The 23,863-nt window shown below is 42.2% G+C and overlaps 1 protein-coding gene across 1 annotated transcript in view; it reads left to right on the top strand.

Annotated features, from left to right (window-relative positions):
• Positions 1-23,863, top strand: part of LOC145415573 (tRNA (uracil-5-)-methyltransferase homolog A-like) — a 495,026-nt gene that overhangs the window by 33,287 nt on the left and 437,876 nt on the right. The gene's annotated exons all lie outside the window — the stretch shown is intronic.

Here is a 23,863-nt window from a genome sequence, read left to right as displayed (position 1 = left end):
TGCTTCTTGTTAGTATTGTATTTGCAAAATTAGCATTTGTGAATACAGTATTTATATACGAGACCTGTCAGAATGTAGTGCCCTAATAGCAAATACTCTTCCAAGACATTGGGATGGCTTTGAGTAACATTTCACTCGAAAGAGAAGTATCAGTGAACTGACATTGATAAGGACACCTACATTCCATGAACCTTCTCTTGGTAACCATTTGTGAAAATACCACAGAAATGAACAATATCCAGGAGCTTCTCAAATGTATGATTTAATTATGGTAAAAAAGGGAGGGATTTGTTCAGACACTCATCCACCAGACACCCCTACCCCCCCCCCCAAAGGAAGAGGGAGAAAACATACTTCCCCAGTATCCCTGCTTGTCGTATAAGATGACTAAAAAGGGTCATTTTGTCTCCAGTCTTTCTCTCCTTACTATCCTCTTTTGCTCTTCTGTCCTACCTCACGTCTTGATATTTCTATGTTTCTTCCGGCCTTCATTTTCTCTCTACTCCTACAGTGCATATAGCCTTATTGTGGCTTGGTGCTAATTTTTCACCATTCCTTCATCCACCAGTCGTTAGTGTGCCCTTAAAATCTTGGCACCAAATTGTTTCTTGTTAAAAGTACTGTATGTGCTCCCCGTAATCTGAAATGTAATTCATTCATCCATCATCCAGTCATTTCATATCCCATCAGGAGATTCATGTCTGGGGACTAGTGTACTTGGCTCAGACATTATATATATATATATATATATATATTTATATGTATATATCCATCCATCCATCCATCCATCCATCATCCACTCCTACCTTGCCCCATGAGGAGCATAGGAGGCCGGGGCTAGGCAGGTGGTCCTGACATTTTAGATGAGAGTGACCAACCTCACTCATCCCTGAGTGGCATTACGTGAGCATTAGACCCCAACCACCCCTTGGATATAAACCTTCACTGGCTTAATCCGATTGGAGCACAATAATTACCCACTAAACCACCAGGCGCCAAAATGTGGTTATATGGTTACCACCCAGTGTAGTAAATGGTTTCCTGGTGTACAGGAAACCATTTGGCTTATCACTCAGTGTAGAGTCACCCACAGGCAGAAGGACGAGGAAAGAATGAAGGAATGAAAGACAGAAGAGGGAGGGTAAAGTCACCTGTAGGCAGAAAGACGAGGAAAGACTGAAGGAAAGAAAGACAGAAGATGATTGAAGGAAAGAAAGACAGAAGATGATTGAAGGAAAGAAGGATGGAGCGGAAAGGGCAGACACCCGAGAGCAGCACTACATTGAGTGAGTGAATGGTGAATGCCCCCACCTCTATATATATATATAGCACCAGTCGAGCAGGGCAGTACTCCCGAGGTGGATGGAAACCTGATGACAGGGAGTGCTGTAGCTCCCATTTCATCAGTCCTCAGGACTAGGTCCTGACCATTCCCCTTTGCTGAATTTTTTCAGTGTCTCAGTTACACAGAGAGTAGGCCAGCATGCTCTCCAACACAAATTTCTCTAACTATCTACACCAAACTACATGCACAATACACACTACGCCTCCTTTTCCAAAATTAAAAAAAAAATGGCGTCTCATCACCCAGCCTCGGAGTCCCCAGGGGAGGGGACCATAAATGCCCCCACCTTCCGCCCCTCTCCCGGTGATGACTCGAGGTGCCAGGAACCACTGTCTGACTCTCTTCTTCTTCATTTCTGCAACATTCGCGGCCTTTCCTCTAACTTTTGCTCTGTTGAGCACCACCTCTCCTCCTCTAAACCTCACCTTCTTTTTCTAACTGAGACTCAGCTGTCTGAGGCAACTGACAGCAAACCCTTTTCTGTATCCTCCTACTTTCTCTATACTCATTTCAAAGCCAAAGGTGGCTGTTGTGTATATATATGCAACGACTTATCTTGCTCTCGTGTTCCTGAACTCGATTCTTCTGAATTCTCTACACTCTGGCTTCGGCTTTCCTGTCATTCTCTTATCCCCTAATTCTACTGACTAAAAAATTCTTTGACTATCTTACTTCTACGATGGAACACATTCTATCCATTTCTTCTTTCTCTGAAATCTCCATTCTAGGAGATTTCAATGTTCACCACCACCTTTGGCTCTCCTCTCCTTTCACTGATCCACCTGGTGAACAACCCTACATCTTTTCTATCCTTAATGACCTAGAGCAGCTTGTACAGCACCCTACAGGTGTTCCTGACTGCCTTGGAGAGAGCTCCAACATACTTGACCTCTTCCTTACAACTAATCCATCTGCTTATACTGTTAATCTTTTCTCTCCGTTGGGCTCCTCCGATCACAACCTTATCACCTTAACCTGTCCTATCACTCCGGTACGGCCTGTGGACCCTCCATGGAAACGTCGTCTGTGGCATTTTGAAGCCGCGGATTGGGAGGCCCTCAGGCAGTACTTCTTTGATTTTCCCTGGAATGATTATTGCTTCCATGCCCGGGAGCCATCTGAGTGTGCCTTGCGCATTACAGAGGTTATTCTCTCAGGCATGGAAGCATACATTCCTTTCTCATATTCTTTGACTAACGCAAGAAAGCCTTGATTTAATCATGCTTGTTCTAATGCTGTCCGCAACAAGGAGAGGGCCTACAAAAGGTACCGGAGCCAACCCACCCCTGAATCACATCATCTTTACGTTTCTGCCCGGAATCGTGCTAAGTCTCTTCTTCGCTCTACTAAAAATAATTTCATCGATACTAAATGTTCTCAACTCTCCAACTCGAATTCTTCCCGCTCCTTCTGGCACCTTGCCAAAAATCCTTCTAACAACTTTACCTCATCATCCTTCCCTCCTCTTTTCTACTCTGATGGTTCTGTAGCTATTTCTTCTACTGATAAAGCAGATCTCTTCGCACAGACTTTCTCCTCCAATTCCACCTTAGACGATTCCGGTGCTGTTCCTCCGTCACTTCCCCCCTCTGACTTCCTCATGGCTGACATTAAAATTTCTTCAGCTGATGTATTCTCTGCTATCACTGGCCTTAAGACTAACAAGGCATATGGGCCTGATGGGGTCGCTCCTGTTGTTCTCAAGAACTGTGCTTCTGTGCTTACACCCTGCCTAGGCAAACTCTTTCGCCTTTGTCTGTCAACTTGTACCTTTCCTTCTTGCTGGAAGTTTGCTCTCATTCAGCCAGTCCCAAAGAAGGGTGACCACTCCCAACCCTCCAGCTATCGTCCAATTGCTTTAACGTCCTGTATTTCAAAAGTTTTCGAGTCAATTCTCAATAGAAAAATTTTAAAGCATCTTTCCTATCACAACCTTCTTTCCGTTCGTCAGTATGGGTTCCGTCAGGGACGCTCCACTGGTGATCTTCTCACTTACCTTTCAGACTCCTGGTCATCCTCCTTTCGGGACTTTGGCGAAAGCTTTGCCATTGCACTTGACATCTGAAAGGCTTTCGATCGAGTCTGGCATAAATCTTTAATTTCCAAACTGCCCTCCTATTGTTTCTATCCTTCTATCTGTGCCTTCATCGCTAGCTTCCTTTTTGGTCATTCTATAGCCGCTGTTGTAGACAGCCATCGTTCTTCTCCTAGATCTATCAACAGTGGTGTTCCTCAGGGCTCTGTCCTATCACTAACTCTCTTCCTTTTATTCATCAATGATCTTCTAAGCTGTACAACTAACCCTATCCACTCATACGCTGATGACTCCACCCTTCACCTTTCCATTCTGTTCCCGCAACGCCCATCTCAACAGTTACTTCAACAAACAAGGGATGAGGCTATGGCACACCTAATGTCTGACTTGGCTCGTATCTCTGACTGGGGTAAAAATAATATGGTTGTTTTTAATGCATCTAAGACTCAGTTCTTACACCTATCAACCCGACAAAATCTTCCACAGGTATACCCACTAATGTTTAATAATATTCTGCTTAATCCTGCATCATCCTTGAGCATGCTTGGGGTTTCATTTACTCGGGACTTATCTTGGAAAGATCATATTACATCTCTTATAAAATCTGCTTCCAAGAGATTGGGTGTGCTAAGCCGACTCCGCTCTTTCTTTACCCCTGCACAATTGTTGACTCTGTACAGGGGTTTTATTCGCCCCTGTGTGGAGCACAACTCTCATGTGTGGGGAGGCTCCCCACGTACAGCTCTTCTCAATAGGGTTGAGTCAAAGGCTTTTCGTCTCATTAACTCTCCTCCTCTTACTGACTCCCTTCAACCTCTGTCTCTTCGCCGCACTGTTGAATCTTTATCTCTTTTCTATTGCTACTTTAATGGTCACTGCTCCTCTGAACTGTCTGCTTGCATTCCTCCACCTCTACGACGGGCGCGTAGCACCCATCTGGCAGGAAACTCTCATCCCTTTTCTGTCCAACTTTCTAATGCAAGAGTTAACCGTTACTCCCAGTCTTTCGTTTATGCAACAGGTCAGCTCTGGAACTGTCTCCGTCTGTCTGTATTTCCTGCTGCCTATGATCTCCAGTCTTTCAAACGCAGTGTGTCCTGGCATCTCAAAATGATCAGATCTTGAATTTGGCTCTCTATTGTATTTTGTTTTTCTCTTGGAGGGAACTGTTACTGCAGGCTCATGGCCTTTGGTTCCTTCTTCCTTAAAAAAAAAAAAAAAAAAAAAAAGAGAGAGAGAGAGAGAGAGAGAGAGAGAGAGAGAGAGAGAGAGATGCTCTTAACTCTCCAACTCGAATTCTTCCCGCTTCTTCTGGCATCTTGCCAAAAACCTTTCTAACAACTTTGCCTCATCATCCTTCCCTCCTCTTTTCTACTCTGATGGTTCTGTAGCTATTTCTTCTACTGATAAAGAAGATCTCTTCGCACAGACTTTCTCCTCCAATTCCACCTTAGACGATTCCGGTGTTGTTCCTCCATCACTTCCCCCCTCTGACTTCCTCATGGCTGACATTAAAATTTCTTCAGCCGATGTATTTTCTGCCATCACTGGCCTCAGTACTAACAAGGCATATGAGCCTGATGAAGTCCCTCCTGTTGTTCTCAAGAACTGTGCTTCTGTGCTTACTCCCTGCCTAGGCAAACTTTTTCGCTTTTGTCTGTCAACTTGTACCTTTCCTTCTTGTTGGAAGTTTGCTCTCATTCAGCCAGTCCCAAAGAAGGGTGACCACTCCCAACCCTCCAACTATCGTCCAATTGCTTTAACGTCCTGTATTTCAAAAGTTTTCGAGTCAATTCTTAATAGAAAAATTTTAAAGCATCTTTCCTATCACAACCTTCTTTCCGATCGTCAGTATGGGTTCCGTCAGGGACGCTCCACTGGTGATCTTCTCACCTACCTTTCAGACTCCTGGTCATCCTCCTTTCGGGACTTTGGCGAAAGCTTTGCCATTGCACTTGACATCTGAAAGGCTTTCGATTGAGTCTGGCATAAATCTTTAATTTCCAAACTGCCCTCTTACGGTTTCTATCCTTCTATCTGTGCCTTCATTGCTAGCTTCCTTTCTGGCCGTTCTATAGCCGCTGTTGTAGACGGTCATCGTTCTTCTCCTAGATCTATCAACAGTGGTGTTCCTATCACCAACTCTCTTCCTTTTATTCATCAGTGACCTTCTAAGCTGTACATCTAACCCTATCCACTCATACGCTGATGACTCCACCCTTCACCTTTCCATTCGGTTCCTGCAACGCTCATCTCAGCAGTTACTTCAACAAACAAGGGATGAGGCTATGGGAAACCTAATGTCTGACTTGGCTCGTATCTCTGACTGGGGTAAAAATAATATGGTTGTCTTTAATGCATCTAATACTCAGTTCTTACACCTATCAACCCAACAAAATCTTCCACAGGTATACCCACTAATGTTTAATAATATTCTGCTTAATCCTGCATCATCCTTGAACATGCTTGGGGTTTTATTTATTCGGGACTTATCTTGGAAAGATCATATTACATCTCATAAAATCTGCTTCCAAGAGATTGGGTGTGCTAAGCCGACTCCGTTCTTTCTTTACTCCTGCACAGTTGTTGACTCTATACAGGGGTTTTATCCGCCCCTGTGTGGAGTACAACTCTCATGTGTGAGGAGGCTCCCCACATACAGCTGTTCTCAATAGGGTGGAGTTAAAGGCTTTTTGTCTCATTAACTCTCCTCTTCTTACTGACTTCCTTCAACCTCTGTCTCTTCGCGACATTGTTGCATCTTTATCTCTTTTCTGTCGCTACTTTAATGGTCACTACTCCTCTGAACTATCTGCATGCATTCCTTCACGTCTACGACGGGCGCGTAGCACCCGTCTAGCAGCAAACTCTTATCCCTTTTCTGTCCAACTCTCTAATGCAAGAGTTAACCGTTACTCCCAGTCCTTCATTTATGCAACGGATCAACTCTGGAACTGTCTCCCTCTGTCTGTATTTCCTGCTGCCTATGATCTCCAGTCTTTCAAACGCAGTGTGTCCAGGCATCTTGAAATGAATGGATCTTGAAATTGGCTCTCTCTTGTATTTTGTTTTTCTCTTGAAGGGAACTGTTATTGCCGGCTCATGGCCTTTGGTTCCTTCTTCCTCGCATTAAAAAGAGATATATATATATATATATATATATATATATATATATATATAGATATATATATATATATACTGTATATATATATATATATATATATATATATATCTATATATAGATATATAGATATTTATGTGCAGTAGAACCCCGGAATTCGTACAGAATTCGTTCCTGGAGGCTGTACGAGTTGCGAATTGTTCGAAAACCAAATCATTTTTTTCCATAAGAAACAATGTAATTTTCATTAGTCCGTTCTTTAGTATGGATGAAATGGTAGATTTTGCCATACTGTAATGAATGGCACACGGGTTCCACTTTCAAACTTTGCATTGAGTTCTTTTTTCAGCTCAGTTGTTGTTCTCACTGCTTTACTTTTAGCTCCAGCTGACTCACTAATCTTCTTAGGGCCCATGATTATGTACAATTTTCTAACGAAAATTCGTAATTCATCACAAAGGTTAATCGAGCCTGTATAACTTACGCATTGCTGGTGGAAGACAAAGCCAAACTGGTGACCATGTGGCACTTACGATGCCGCATCTCTTAGTGCGAATAACGGGTCACCGTATGAAAACGAGCGATTTTTGGGCTAAAAGCTGAACGAAAACAGAGTTGTACGAGTAGAGAGGCGTACGAATTCCGGGGTTTCACTGTATATATATATATATATACAATAGAACCTCTCTAGTTCGGACTATACGGGGGGAAGGGTTGTCCGAATTAGCAGATTGTCTGGACCATCAGGGTAAGCTCATTCATGAGTTTTCCTGCAGGAACACCAGCCTCTAGTTTATCCAGTATTTTCACTTTACCTGCAATTCTTAGTGTTACATGCTTCCTTTTAACACCTTTATTCATTGCAGAAGCTACACTTGCATTAGGGGGCATGGTAAGGAGGATTAACTTTTGAAATACGGCGTAAAAATATAAATGGTCGGTGAACTAGATGATGCAATGAATGCTAGCGTGTGTTTAAACAGGCGCCCATGTTACGACCTAGCATGATCTGAGACTAAACAAGTGACGATTGCTTTCTGCACCGATACTGACAATGACTTTAGAATTATTTTAAACATATTTTTTGGAGTTTATTATTTTTAAATTTTGTCCGAATTAACAGAAATCCGGATTATCAGGGTCCGAACCAAAGAGGTTCTACTGTATATATATATGTATATATGTGTGTATATATACAGTATGTATATACAGTAATCCCTCTAATATCCGAACGCCCAATATCCGAACATCCCCACTAACCGGACATAATCCTCCTGGGATCCAATATTCCCAAAATGGGCCAAAAACCGCAAAAAATTCGAAAAAAATCTGACTTTTTTCCCTCCCATAATTTGAAATTCCCGCCTGGCGCCGAACAGCTGTTACACCATGGTCCCTTCACCCCTTCCTTCCTCCCCCTCCCCCCTCCCCTGTCAGGGTGCCATTTGGTATTTTTCATTACCAAGTGTGGGCCAATTTGGTAATGAAAAATTCGTTTGGTAATGAATTAGAATAATGCATTACCAAATGGATTTTTCACATGTATGAGGATACACAGGATGGAGATGGTGGATTGTTTGCTCTCTCTGATTAATCTGCTACCCTACATAGTGTGAAAATAATCAACATGGTGTTAGTTATAAGGAGAGTGATTACATGTATTTCCACTTGTATATATAATTAGTGAAGAATATATGCTAGCTTTACGAATTTGGTAATGAAAAGTTATATTTGACAATGAAAGTTGAGGAGATTGGTAATGTGGCTGTTGCGATCTGGCAACTCTGTTACCCCACCAACATCAACAGTCACAGCTTAACTCCGATGGAGAGCAGACACTCATAACAGTGCAAGCCACAGGTGCTTGTTTTTTGTGAATAAACAGTGAATAAACTGCAATACCTTGCCACTAGAACACACAGGAATTTACAGTGTTGTGCAGTGTTAAGAAATTAGAATTTAGAGTGCAGAGGATTAACTGTGGACTGCAAACTGGCGGTTCAAACCAGTCCAGGAGCAAGGGACTTGTAAGTACCCAGAATGTTTAATATTGTATAAACTCACCTCTAAAACCTCATTTTATGGTTCTTTTGCATTTATTTCAGTCTTTTATGTCCCTTATTGGTGTGATTTGGGTCTTAAATAGGTGCAATGCATGTCCAGAGGGAGTTGTATAGGTGTTTTTCAGAGTTAGGGTCCATAAGTACAAGTCCATAAGCTGGGGCCCAATATCCGGACAGGACCACTATCTGGACCTGCCTATGGCTCTATTATGTCGGATATTGGAGGAATTACTGTATATATATATATATATATATATATATATATATATATATGTAAGTAATCACTCTAATATCCGGACGCCCAATAACTGAACATCCCCACTACCCGGACATAATCATCCTGGGATCCAACATTCCCCCCCCCCCCCCCCCCCCCAAAAAAAAAAAAAAAAAAAAAAAAAATATTTTTTCCCGTCTGTAATTTGAACTTACCGTGCACGCCGCAGAAGAGCATTGTTTTGGCGCGTCATTCCTCCAACGTCCGATAGAGCGCCGCTGCATCCTTCCCACTTCCCGCCTGTCTCTGACCGTGAGTGCTCGCTTGTCATAATGGCTGCCCACGTGATGGCTTTTGTGGTGGTGACCTACCTGCTGCAGGGCCTCCTGCTGCTCTCGGGCCTCCTCTTAGTGTGTGTGATGATGGCCCCGCCACCTGAGAAAAGGAAGAGAGTGGTGTTGACTCTGGAGAAGAAGAGGGAGATATTGGAGAAAGTGGATGCGGGTTGGTCTTCTTCCCGCATTCTTTGCGAGTTCAACCTGGCCCGGTCTACTTTGTTCGATATCAAGAGGTCCCGAGACAAACTCATGCAGTACACGGCTGACTTCTCATCGAGAAGCAAACGCAACGTGGAAAGGAAGGTTATGTTTACCCCCAAGTTTGCAGAAATCAACCGATCCACGTTGATTTGGTATCGACAACAGCGTGCTGCTGGTGTGATGGTACGTGGAATGGAGCTGAAGGCTGCTGCTGAGAAGTTCGCCAGGCTTCACGACGCCCTAGACTTCAAGGCATCCGAGGGTTGGCTCTTCGCGTTCAAGTTGCGACATGGCCTTACCAACCGTAAAGCACATGGCGAAGCATTGGACTCTAACGAGGATGGAGTTGACGAGTTTCGGCACAAGGTGAAAGGCTTGATTGACAGGGAGGGCCTAACCCTCGGTCAAGTCTTCAACGCTGACGAAACTGGCCTATTCTATCGCTCGCTGCCAACGAACATTCTAGCCGAGGAGACGGAGAAGCATGTACCTGGCCGCAAGATTTCCAAGGAACGGATATCTGCTTTGTGTTGTGCCAGTGCTAACGCCATGCACGGGCTTAAGCCCGTTGTTGTTGGCCGCGCAAAGCAGCCTCAGTGCCTTCGTGGGGTGATGGATGTCCTTCCTGTCGTCTGGTACCATTCTTTGAAAGCATGGTTCACAGCTGTGATCTTTAAAGACTGGTTTCACCGTCACTTCGTCAAGGAGGTCATCCATTACCAGACGAAGACACTGGGAATCCCGCGTGACCAGGTAAAGGTTCTCCTTCTACTCGACAATGCACCTGCCCACCCGTGCGACAAGGACTTGGTTGCTGAAAATGGCCGTATTAGGTGCATGTTTCTGCCACCTAATACGACTGCTCTCATTCAACCAATGGACCAAGGAGTGATCGTGGCAACAAAGCGCCTATAGTGTCGGAAGTTCCTGGACGAGGTGATGGTTGTTCTCGAGGATGAGGACGAGCTCAGGGAGGGACGGGACACACGAGGCAAGCGGACTTTGGAAAACCTTCGCCGCTACAACATCAAGTCTGCGCTGTACAACTGGGCTAGTGCATGGAAGGAAGTCCCTGTGAAAACTCTTGAAAATGGTTGGTCTTGTCTGCTTCTCGGAACGGATGTGGAGTACGATTTTCTAGGGTTTGACGTGGATGACTTCCATGCACGGCTACGTACACACGGCGACGATGTAGATGTGGACGATGTTCGTGAGTGGTTGGATGACGACGAGGGTGATCCTGGGTATCAGACGTTGTCTGATATCGAGATCGCGTCTTCGGTTGCAGGTGTCAGTACCGAACTTGAAGATTCCGATGGTGAAGGTGACAATGATGCGGACTCCTCTCAGCGGGACACTACTCCAGCCATCCCCAAGCTGAGCGCACTCCTGGAACATCTAGAGTTCGTCCTAGACTACCTGGAACACCCAGACTGCGACAGGGAGATGGGGCCCTTGGGACTCGTGGGGGAAGTGCGTGCTTTCAGGCAGTGCATCATCAATCGTCAGAATTGTCGGTCATTGCGTCAATCAACCATTGACAGTTTTTTCAGGCCCTTGACCCCCGCTGTGCCCAGCCCTGGCTCCACTCCGTTGCCTCCCCAAGACAGGCCCTCATGCTCCGAGCCACAGCCCAGCACATCAGCCATGGTGGAGTCACCGCTCGACGTGAGTGTGCGGCTGTCTTCATAGTCATCTGCAGTGGGTACGCCATCACCACGACCCAGCGATGCACCCCTAGGTCGCCTGCCAGTGATACTCTTGGACTCTGACAGTGAATAAACAGCAAGAACTTCTCCACTAGACCACATGGGAATTTTGAGTGTTGTGCAGTGAAAAAAACAGTGTGTTGTGTTAAGGATTTAAAGTTGTGAAAGAAAGGACTAGAAAAAAAATGTAACGTAAGTAGACTTGTTTGTTTTGGCTTTGGAAAATTAAAAAAAATTGGGAAAAGTTAAAGTGCAACACTAAGTTACAATGGAGCATTATTTAGACAAAAGTTCACACTGTGAAGAGAACGGAGTTCTGTGTGGTATTGACTAAGTTCAGTGCAAGACTTCAGGAACAGTGTACTGCAAGTGCTTCAGGAAATCGTTCTTACTGTCAGAGTCCGAGAGGAGGCGGTTATTCATCGAGGTGGCCAGGGACTTGCTGTAAGTAGCCAGAATGTTTCATACTGTACTTTTTTCCTTACTATACTTACCTCATTTCACTCTTTAATGTCCTTTATTGGTGTGAATAGGGTGTTAGCAGCTATGCATGTGCAGTAGGAATGTGTTTTTCTGAGTTAGGCTAGGTTAGAGTCCATAAGTACCAGAATGTTTATTAATGTATGAACATACTTCTAAACCCTCATTTTATGTTTCTTTTGCATTTATTTCAGTCATTTATGTGCCTTATTGGTGTGATTTGGGTCTTAAATAGGTGCTATGCATGTCCAGAGGGAGTTGTGTGGGTGTTTCTCTGAGTTAGGGTCCATAAGTACAAGTCCATAAGCTGGGGCCCAATATCCGGACAAAACCAATAACCAGACCTAGCTATGGCTCTATTATGTCGGATATTGGAGTGATTACTGTATATATATATATATATATATATATAGATAGATAGATAGATATATCTATCTATGTATCTATACAGGTAACTCGCACGGAACACGTGGGTTTCGTTCCTACCGTGTCGTGTTAGGTGCGAAATCGCGTATATTTAAACTACTCCGTATTTTGCTCCCTAGACCCCCCAAATGTGTTGTTTTGCTGTTATCTGTCACTAGAAAGCACTTTAAGTGGCTAGAAGGTTTATTTAATGTTATAACTCACAAATACAGTACTCCTGAGCAAAACTTCAACACACAAATACTGTACGTAAACACAAGGAAACATTCCGACGCCGATCATAGGTAATCTTATAAATTAGGTTAACTGGTACCAGTGCTTTAACTTACAAGTACATACCAGAACAGTACATATTTAACTTAGAAATGCAGTACTGTGATATCGAATGGTTTCAGTACATAATCTGTTAGGAATGGCTGGAAAAAAAAAATGTTATGAATACATTTTCACCTTTTTGATATATGTTTATGGTAGTTTCGAGTTATTTTTTACGTTATCGTTGTGCCCATGCTTGGAATAGGGAGCGAAAGAGTTGAATTTTCAGTCCTAAATGAGAAAACTGCACGTACTCCAAGGCTAGACTCTGCCACGGGAGAATAAAGTGGAGGGTTAGTCCGATTAGCAATAAGGAAGTTGTGTCACAACTTCCAGCTCCCACACCACGAGAATGGCTAAAAATAGAATCGTAATGCAGTTTCAGAACTAACAATAAGTATAATTATTATGAATACAGATACAAAGCAGAAATAAATACCTTTACAGACAGGGAAAACGTATTTCTTCCGTCATAACATGTTCATCTTTCTCTATCATTTTACGTTCATCTTTATCATTTTACCTTGTTATTTTCGCAATATATATTGCTATCTCGTAAACAGGGTGGTTGTTTGTGTTTTGCAAGGGAGGAAAAAGGTTGTATTTTCTGTCTGGGTCGAGATAATGGGTGTAACTATGTGTGGTTAGGCATGGCCACGAGCGAAAAAATCGTACATCCACCCATCACGATAGCCGGTGGTGAACTGACAGATGATACATGAGAGGGTGAAGTCAAGGTCATGTCCCAGATTTTCGTTCACTTCCCAAAAGTTGTCACAGTTTTCTACAAGTTGCAAACCATTACAGCAAACCTGATCAAATAGGTAAAGATACCAAGACAAAAATGTATTTTTCTCTTATTATAAGTCTTTAACGAACAAAAAAATAAAAAAGGCAATATTCCGACGCCGATCATGGGTAATCATATAAATCAGGTTAACTGGTTACAAGGCTTTATTTAATGCTTTAATTGCTTACAAGTACATACCAGAACAGTAAATATTTAACTTACAAATACAGTACTGTAGAAAAGCAGTACAGTAAGAGTTTAACGAACAAACAAAAAAGGCAATATTCCGACGGCAATCATGGATAATCATATAATTCGGGTTATCTGGTTACAAGGCTTTATTTAATGATTTAACTTTATTTAAGTGCTTACAAGTACAGTACATACGAGAACAGTAAATATTTAACTTACAAATACTGAACAGCACTGTGGAAAAAACGAACAAATATAAAAGGCAATATTCTGACGCCTGTCAGGTAAACTGGTTATAAGACTTTTATTTCTTGCTTTAACGTTATTTAATAGTACTTTAAGTTGCACATAAACTTACCAGAACAGTACAGTACTGTAAATATTTAACTTACAAATACTGTGCTACTGTACTCGGGAATGTCTCACTCACTGAATAATTTCCCGCCTAGATCGTCACGTAATCAAAACAAACTGCGCGCTGCGGTGACGTTCGAGGATTTCATCTTTCAAAGGTTTCTCCTGCGTTAATTTGTAGTTTTCATAATGGTTTTTTAATCTTACGTTGTCTTATATGTATTCCAGCCCTTACCGTGTATAATTGCGAGCGCGTTCCGTGAGATCGTGTTCCGTGTGAGTTACCTGTATATACCTAGGCTGCTTCCCCCAAGGAACGCACTCGCAATTATACGCTGATAGTGCTGGGATACGTATAAGACAACGTAAGACTAAAGAACCATTATGAAAACTATAAATTTACGCAAGAGAGGCTTTTGAAAAGCCAAATCCTCGAACATCACCTCAGCACGCACGGTTTGTTTTGATCACGCGATGTGATGCGCTGTACTGCTTTTCCTCAGTGCTGTATTTGTAAGTTAAATATTTACAGTACTGTTATGGTAAGTTTATGTGCAAGTTAAAGTATTATTAAATAACGTTCAAGCAAGAAATAAAATCTTTTAACCAGTTTTCTGATAGGCGTCAGAATATTGCCTTTTTTATTTATTTGCTAAATGTTTGCTGTACTGCTTTTCCACAGTACTGTATTTGTAAGTTAAATATTTACTATTCTGGTATGCACTTGTAAGTTAAAGCACTTAAAGAAAGTTAAAGCATTAAATAAAGCCTTGTAACCAGTTAACCTGATTTATAGATTACACACGATCGGTGGGTTCCAAGACAATTCGCCATCATGTCAATTCCCCATCAAAACATGGACGATTCCCCGTCAGGACAATTCGCACCCTGGATGATTCCCCGTCAATCTATAAATATACTTATATTAATTAATCAATACTTTTATAAATATACTTATTATTAATTAATCAGTCCTTTAATAACTATATTTCAGAGGGATCCATCAAAGTCTATGTTGTCTTGTTATTGTTGTGACGGTGAACTGGCTTGACAGCGAATAGTCCTGAAACCATTTTGCTCCTTAGACTCCCTATACAGTATGTGGTATTTTGCTGTTATCTGCCATTGGTAATCAATATAAAGCACTTTAAGTGGTTAGAAGGTTTATTTAATGTTATAACTTACAAAATACAGTACTGCACAGCAAAACTTCGACATACAAATACTGTACATAAACACAAAGCAACATTCCGACGCCGATTGGTTTCGGCATCGGAAATGTTGCCTTGTGTTTACGTATTTGTATGTTGAAGTTTTGCTGTGCAGTACTGTATTTGTAAGTTTTAACATTAAATAAACCTTCTAACCACTTAAAGTGCTTCATATTGATTACCAATGGCAGATAACAGCAAAAGACCACGTTTAGGAGATCTAGGGAGCAAAATAAGGAGTAGTTAAAACTTACGCGGTTTCGCGCCGAACGCGCCACGTTAGGAACGAAACCCATGCGTTGGGGGCGAGCTTGCTGTATATATATATATATAAATACATATATATACTGTATATATATATATATATATATATATATATATATATATATATATATATATATATATATATATATGTTCAGTCGGTAGAGGGGTGGCCTGTAGTCCTGCTGGATCCATGTTCAAATCCCTGTGGGGGCAGAGAACTGTTTAAGGTTTTGAATTTCATAAAATTAGACTACTGATGTACCAGAAGACCCGCCGACATGTCATAAAAATACCCCCGCTAATACCACTACACCAGTCCTGTATGAGACAGCCCTAGCATGTATTCAATATGGACGGTGGGTGTTAGCGCCAAAGTGGTGTGACATGTAGAGGTGTATTGCATGTAGGAGGACTACTGGGCCTTGGTAGCAGGCTGTGAAGCCTATGCCCAAAGTCGGACACATAAAAAAATATATTTCCTGTATACAGAAAGCTCTCGATGTTTGATTAATCTTACTTCGATATTTCGTTCCTCGATCGGACTCGCCCGCTCGTCCAAAATTTGTGCTTGGATTTCAAAATTTGTGCTTCGATCACTCAGGCCGGGTTGCAAGCGCAAGTCGATGCTCATCTGTTTATACCATATCACCTACCAGCCACTTGGCGAAGCTTGCCCTCATTCAAACGTTTGAAATATTTTATGTGATGACGGAGGGAGTGAAAGCATCAGCAGCAGTGGCCATGGTGATTGGGACAAGGACAAGGAAGCAGGTGTTCACTCAAGCAGGGTTGGGGCAAGCGCGAATGATGGCAGCGAGGATGGCAGCGGTGGCTGGCAACAGTGACTCAACCACCGCCTCGGAACTGTTCGGGTCGGGATAATTCGCCGTCAAGTCAATTCACCATCATTAATGAAGATAGCTATGGGTGATACTAGAATATAATTCAAAGACGGCTACAGCGAGGGAGAAACAAGTCAATTATTGACTTAAGGTCTATCTATCTATCTATTCTATAGCCCGACGCCCTAATCCCGCAAAGGGTGGCCGCAGACAAAACGCCTGCAAGTCACTCTGTCACCCACCATTTGACTATCCTCCCCTCAACTCACCCCCCCTCCCTCATATACCTCTCAACTCATTCTCGATCTACCCCTCCCTCTCCCTCCCTCCACCTCACCTACATACACCCTCTTAGTCAGTCTTTCATTCTCCATTCTCTCCACATGTCCAAACCACCTCAGTGTATTTCTCCTAATCTTCTTAACCACATCCACATCCACCCCACAACATTCCTTCACTTCTTCATTCATCAACCTGTCCCTCCATGTCACTCCACATGCTCCTTTCAAGTAACTCATTTCCACTGCTCTCACTCTTGACTTGTTCCCCTTTTGCAAGGTCCATGCCTCGCTTCCATACGGCAGAGTAGGGATCACAGTACAGTGGAAGCTCGATTATCCAGGCTCGGATTATCCAGCTTTCGGTATATCCGGGCTGTGACCCAATGGTTCAGTGGTACAGTAATTCATAGAATTATCCGTACGAATGCTCCGGTTTAAACAGGAAGCATCTAGTTGCTAGGGAGAGAGGCATGGATAAACCAGAGAAGGTCTTGCTCACCCTGCCCCCACCCACACCTCCTGCTCACAACTCGATCACAAGGGTGGTAGGGTGGAGTTTGGTGAGGCAACTGATACTCCTGACCTAGCCTAACCTTGCTTAACTACTTAATAATTTAACCTAATTTAACCTAACCTGACCTAACCTGGGCTCCAGTTGGGAAATTGGGAAACTAAATCCACTTTTGTGTATGATGAGTTTCTTCCTTTATGCCCGAAGCAATCGTAGGTACGGCTTAAAGAACGTGATAAAAGAAAAATTTTTCAGCAAGAGAAGGTAATTTACTACCCTCAAAATAGAAAAACACAGAAAACAAACTGGAGGAATATGAAGTGAATTGGTGAAGTCTTTAGGCTGTATGCTTAGACGAAAGGTAATGGGTTTCCTAGTTTTAGGGAACGAAATGAAACAAGAATGTCTGCTAATCAGAAAAAAAAAAAAAATTACTCATCTCATGTGTTCTCGTAAGTTAGCATTCAGTTCTGCATTCTTCGTTAGGTATCGCGCCTCCCAACACATTTCGGACCGACAGAGCATTGTTATTTCTTCCTCTTACATTTATGTTCACTCTTTTGTTTGTTCTTAAGTGTACTATATGTATGAAAGAGAGTATTAATACAAACAATAATGCATTCCATTAACCCCATCATAGCTGTCAGCCTCAAACAATGGTTTACTGTACCGGTGTCAGGGATGTTATGTTAGGGAGAGCTGTAAAAAACTGCGAACAATTATGGGAAGGGAACGAAGGTCACTGGTATGTTTTCACGACCCTCCTCTACCATCTCAAACAGTCAGGCGGCCTGCCACTTCATCTCAGATGTTTTCGCCGATATGTTTAAATGCTAATGTAACATGCACCCTAATTATGAGTAAGTTTCTTCCATTATGCCGGAAACAATCGTAGGTAAGGCCTAAGGAACGTTATGATAATAAGAAAACAAACTAGAAAAATACAGAAAACAAACTAATATGAATTGAATTGGTAAGGTTATTAGAGTGTATGCTTAGACAAAAATTCACGAGTTTCACAATTATAGGGGACGAAATGGAACAATTATGTTTACTAATAAGAAAAAATACTTTCATCTCAAGTGTTCTCGTAAGGTGGCATTCAGTTCCACATTCTTTGTTCGATGTGGCTTCCCAACACATTTCGGACCGACAGAGCATACAGTTATTTCTGCTCCTTACAGTTAAGTGTACATTTATTGCACATTCTTTAGTTCGTTCGTGTATGTGTGAAAGAGAGAGTATTGATACAAACAGTAATGTATTCCATTAACCCCTTATGGCTGCTAGCCTTGAACAATGCTTTACTATACCAGTGTCAGTAACGTTAAGTTAGGGAGAGCCATAAAAACTGCGAACAATTATGGGAAGGGAATGGTCACTGGTATGTTTACACAACCCTACTCTACCATCCCAAACAGCTCGGCGGTCCTTTCATCCCAGATGTTTTTGCCGATATGTTTAAATGCTAAAGTAACATGCACCCTAACTTTATGTTTAAATTCTAATGTAACATGCCTCCTAATTTTCTTTCACGAATCATTGCAAATCACAAGATGGGTTTAGGGAGGAGGGGAAAAAACCAGGTGTACCAGGCGAGTCTTTTCAAATCTGTAAGAAAAAGAAACTGACTTTATAACTTTGAAAAAATGGTTTCAAGGTTTGCCACGGGAGCACACAAATTTCTGAACTCACGAACATTGAGGATTTGAGGGGGGTAAACATACGCTTTGCTGTAAGCAGTAAAAGCACCTTACCAAATCAGTTCATCCTGATAGTCTGTTATATTTTTCTGATTATTTCCGGGTTGGTAAATAAACATTTCTTGTTAAATCTTTCCCCGCTGTTTTTAGCTGTTCTGGTGTGACGACTCTTTGATTCGCTAACGTAACTGCAGAAGACACTGTTCTAATCTAAGTGTTTAAACCTGGCCTAACCTAGCTTAACTGCCCCTAATAATGTAACCTAACCTAATCTTCAGTTGGGAAGTTGGGAAATGAAGTCCACATTTGAGTACAATGAGTTTTGTCCATTGTGCTGGAAACAATCGTAGGTACAGCTTTAGAACATGACGATACTGACAGGGAGGAAATCTTTCAGTAAGAAAACGTGATTTACTGAACTGAATATAGTCTGAAAAATACTGAAACAAGCTGGAGGAATATACACTGAACTGGAAAGGTCTTTCTGGTACTTAAAGTGTACATTTACCGGTAAATAAATCAGTCTAACAGTACAGCACTTGTGTTTCCGCCGGATTAATCGTGCTTTCGGACTAAGCGGGCACCCCTTAACACCATATAGCCCGGATAATCGGGCTATCTCTGTACTATCATGCAGTGACTTCTTAACTTCCATACTCACCTCCCTATTTCTCATCACTGCTTTCAGTGAATCAACAACCTTCCATCCCTGCTGTACCCTTTCACGCACTTCATCCCCCAAAGTTCCATTCTTACTCATCACACTACCCAAGTACTTGAATGCACTCACATTCTCCATATCCTCACTCCATACCCTTGACTAAAGGTGCAACTAATAAATAATATCCGAAGCCTACGCTATTGAACATAGACTTTGAAGGATCCCCCTGAAATATAGTTATTAAAGTATTGATTAGTTAATAATAAGTATATTTATAGAATGAGGGGGAATCGTCCAGGGTGCGAATTGTCCTGACGGGGAACCGCCCATGTTTTGACGGTGAATTGTCTGACAGCGAGTTGACTTGACCATGAATTGTCTCGGAACCCAACACTCTACCACAAAAGCTTCATTCTTTCTATTTTAATGTGTATGCAGCCTTTATTCCTTACTTTTCTTGCTAATAGTAAGTTAATATGTACTAAGTAAATATATAGTTGTGTTATGATTTTGGGTAGGTATAAGTGTATACGTAAAAGTTGATGTAGGTTTGTCGGTGACATGCTGGTCCCATATATTAATTTTCCATAAGTTTATCAATTTGCACTTCGATAAATCGCATTTTGATTGTTTTTTTCAGTCTCAAAACCAGTCGAAGATCAAGAGCCTTCTATATACAGTATATGTATATATATACAGTCATCTCGCCTAAAGTGCGCCATCGCATAATGCGTCTTGCCTGATGTGCGACAGGGGTCTAACAATAATTAATGATTTAGAAAGTGCATTTGCTACTTGCAGTGTGCGATGGGCATGAAAAATTGAGACAAATACAGTAATCTCTCACAACTCGTGAGCATAATTTGTAGCACGCAATTGGTAAGGGGCTGGCGAGTATGTGTGGTGGGTTTGGCTGGTGTGTGAGTGAGTGGTGGTGAGGGAGGTGCCAGTGCCATGATGTCATGGTGAGGGGGGGGCCGACGTCACGGCACGCTCTGACGTCAGCAGTGCCTGTGCAGCTTCCCCTCACCTCACCAAGGCCATTGTCTACTCTTTGTACAGTGCAGGTAAGGTCTTGAATTTTCTTAATAAATGTACAGTATTACTCTTGCAAGTTTCTATTGTAAGTTTTCCTTTTGCATTTTAGTTAGGGATAGGTATTGGTGAATCAGTGTACGAAAATTCAGGATGTGTCGCCCATAAAGCCATTTTAACATGGGATCCTATGCTTTGCAAAGTGCGAATTTATCAAGTGCGACATGCTGTGTCACCCATATTCAAGCACTTTATGTGAGATTATATATATACAGTAATCCCTTAATTCATGCGAGGTTACGTTCCCAGCCCCTTCGCGTATGTGGTAAATTTGAGTATACGTTCTGCCCATGTGTGCACGTAATTACTCATGTGTATTAAGTGTATTATATCTGAATAATCCTATATATGCACTACATACACCTAATAAACTAGCATAAAGTATGAAAAACAACAAAAATGTAAGAAATTTAACACTGAAAGTTGACAAGCACTGGCGTAGGTGGAGACACTTTAGCAGTCTGGTGCACTAGCCCTCACTGCCTCCTGTATGCTACATTCTGCCTTCGTTATTGTACAAACAGTTGACTCATTCACCCCAAACATACGGTTCTGAGACAATTCACAGGCATAGGTGGAGACACTTTAGCACAGTCTGGTGCACTAGCCCTCACTGCCTCCCATGTGCTACATTCTGCCTTCTTTATTGTACGAACAGTTGACTCATTCACCCCAAACATATGGTTCCGAGAGAATTCACCGTCAAGTCAATTCACCGTCAAAACATGGACAATTCCCCATCAGGACAATTCGCACCCTGGACGATTCCCCGTCATTCTATAAATATACTTATTATTGATTGATTAATACTTTAATAACTATTTTTCAGGGGGATTTTGTAACTCATATAAGTAAAAAACTAGTGTACTGTACTTGCTAAATAAACTGGTATGTAAATAAATGACCGTGAATCATCCTAATGGCGAATTGTCGCCGACATTCCTTCCTTAAGTTTGTCCAACACTTCAACTTTCTCTGTCAGTGACATCACTTTACGAGTCCGTTTTGGTGTGTTACCACATGCATCACTAGCAATACGCTTAGGCCCCATGTTGGCAAACAAGGCAAGCAGTCACTGGAAGGCAGAAAAATAAGCCACAAATAATTCGCGAGTCATGCATGGTTCGACCGTCAGATTCTAACTGACTGTGTGGTGCGTGGTAGACCGACCTCACACACACACACACACACACACACACACACACACACACACATGCAGCAGGTAGGCATTTTTATATTTTATTTATTTCTCTTGTATATTAAAATTGTTCATTTGAATAATATAATTTTATGTTTTAATTACACGAAAAATTCGTGGATAACCGAAATCGCGTGAAAAAAAGTTCGCTTGAATTAAGGGATTACCTGTATATATATGTATATATATATATATATATACACAGTGCTCATCAAAGTATCGAGCGCCCTGCATCCGTCCTACGAAACAAACCTTTCAGCATTGAAAAAACATATAAATAATGCATTTTATTTACCTTTAGTGCTTTGCAGGGTATCCTATACGCTTCTTCACGGACCTGAGATGTCTTGGAAGTGAAAGGGCAAGGTTCCTGAGGTGCTGGAGGGGTCTTTTGTTCCAGGAATCACGAATGGTGGCTTCCAGCTTAGGCAGAGAGCTCATGTCCTTCCCTTGGAGATTCTTCTTTACGAGGTACCAGAGGTTTTCAATTGGGTTGAGGTCTGGGCTATTTCCTGGCCAGTCTTTCATGAATGATACCTCGCAGTCACAAAGCCAATTGGTGACCGATTTGGCGTTGTGAGCAGGTGCACCGTCCTGCTGAAACACTCGTGCACCTGTGAGCTCGAAGGAGTGTGGTAAATGATCACACAGAAGCTCCAGGTAAACATCCTGATTCACTCTAATGTTCTTGGGAAGCACAACAAGCTTCCCCAAACCTTGACCAGAAAAACAACCCCATAGCATGAGTGAATCAGGATGTTTAACTGTGCTTTCAACATACTGTGGGTCAAGTGGGTCACTACCTTTGTGCCGGTACACATGTGCTCCTCTGTTACAGGTGACACTAAACGTTGCCTCATCAGACCACAACACTGACAGCCATTGCTCCTCACCCCAATTTGTTAGCAAAGACAAGCCTACAAAGTCGCTGGTATTTTGTGAGAAGAGGCTTTCTCACAGACCTGTGACTTGTGTAACCAAGTTCATGGACCCTACGAGACACTGTGCGCACAGACACCTCACCAAACACTTCCGGGTTGCTCGCCTTTATTTTCCTTGCACTCACACGAGGATTAAACTCTACTGCACGTTTTAAAATATTAACAGACCTTGGGGAAGTTTTCCTAGGCCTACCAGGCCTCGGTTTCTTTGTGGGAACTTCACCACTGTTTTCCACTCAAAACCGCGCACACGAACGACGCACTGTCGATCGAGCCACACCAACCAATTCACTAATTTCCTTTGTTTGGTGGCCTGCCTCCTTTAGAGCAATGATCTGGGATATGATTTCACTCAATAGTTCACGGGTAGGTGCCATAACAAAGTGGCGAAAGCCAAAACACTGCGGGACACTCTGTAAAAAAAGGCGCAAAAAGAGAGGGAGACGCGGTGAAGTTTCTCTCTCTCAGGCTCCCCGTGGGCAACTGAGGCGGGAACCAACTAGCGCGTCAGAAGGCCTCAGGCTACCGTGACGTCATGCTAGCGCTGCAAACTTGTGGCTCAATTTTTACTACCAAAAATGGGTGATTCTTTTTTGGCCATAAGTATTGCGCGCCCAGCGGAAGGAGCTCGATAATTTTGACGAGCACTGTATATGTATATATATATATATATATAGATGGAGGGATGGGGTGGAGAGGTATATGAGAGAGGGGGGTGTGAGTTGGGAGCAGGGCAGTGAAATGGCGGGGGACAGGGCGACTTGGAGGCGATTTGTTTGTGGCCACCCCAAACGGGATTGAGGCGTCTGGCAATAGATAGATAGGTAGATAGATATATATATATACAATATATATATTGTATATATTATATGTATATATATATATATATATATATATATATATATTGTATATATTATATGTATATATATATATATATATATATATATATACACAATATATATATTGTATATAATATATATATATATATATATACACATATACAATAAATCCTCGTTTTTCGCTGCATCGATGTTTTGCCAAAACCTCGCGAACCGTGAAACGTTGAAGTGTGAAGTTAAGAATCAGTGGGAAAAATAGAGGAGCATATGTTGTCTGATCCACAGGCAGATGAGTGCTTGAGGTTGTTAATGATGTGCTTCGTCTGGTTGTAAGTGAAAGGTGCGTAGTCTGGGTCTGTGGGGAACTGTCTCTTACGTCGGATGATACGTCGGTCATCGGGATGGGGGTTTAGATGGCTGACTTGTGAAAAGTGATTGATGAGAGTGTTTGCTTGTTGTTTGTTTGAGGGTATGGTGTCTGTTGTTGTGATGGCAGCGTGTGATTGTGTGGTGTTAATGTTGGAAAGTGTGATGCTGTTTAGTGTTTTGTAGAGTTTGCTGATGTTTGTTTTGTGGTCAGGTGGTTGGAGGTAATTTTTCCAGTTTAGTGTTTGCAGTTCTGATATTTTATTATTTATTTGAGTGTTCAGTTCTTGTATTTGTTGTACGGTGTCTTGTGTATGGGGTGTTGGGGTGTGTCGCAGTGTGTCCCGTTGTCTGATGAGGCCTTG

Source organism: Coenobita brevimanus, chromosome 13 (genome assembly GCF_032717465.1).
Source record: "Coenobita brevimanus isolate Jiangsu-jjx chromosome 13, ASM3271746v2, whole genome shotgun sequence".
Classification (NCBI taxonomy): domain Eukaryota; kingdom Metazoa; phylum Arthropoda; class Malacostraca; order Decapoda; family Coenobitidae; genus Coenobita; species Coenobita brevimanus.
This window is presented reverse-complemented; position numbering and strand designations above follow the sequence as displayed.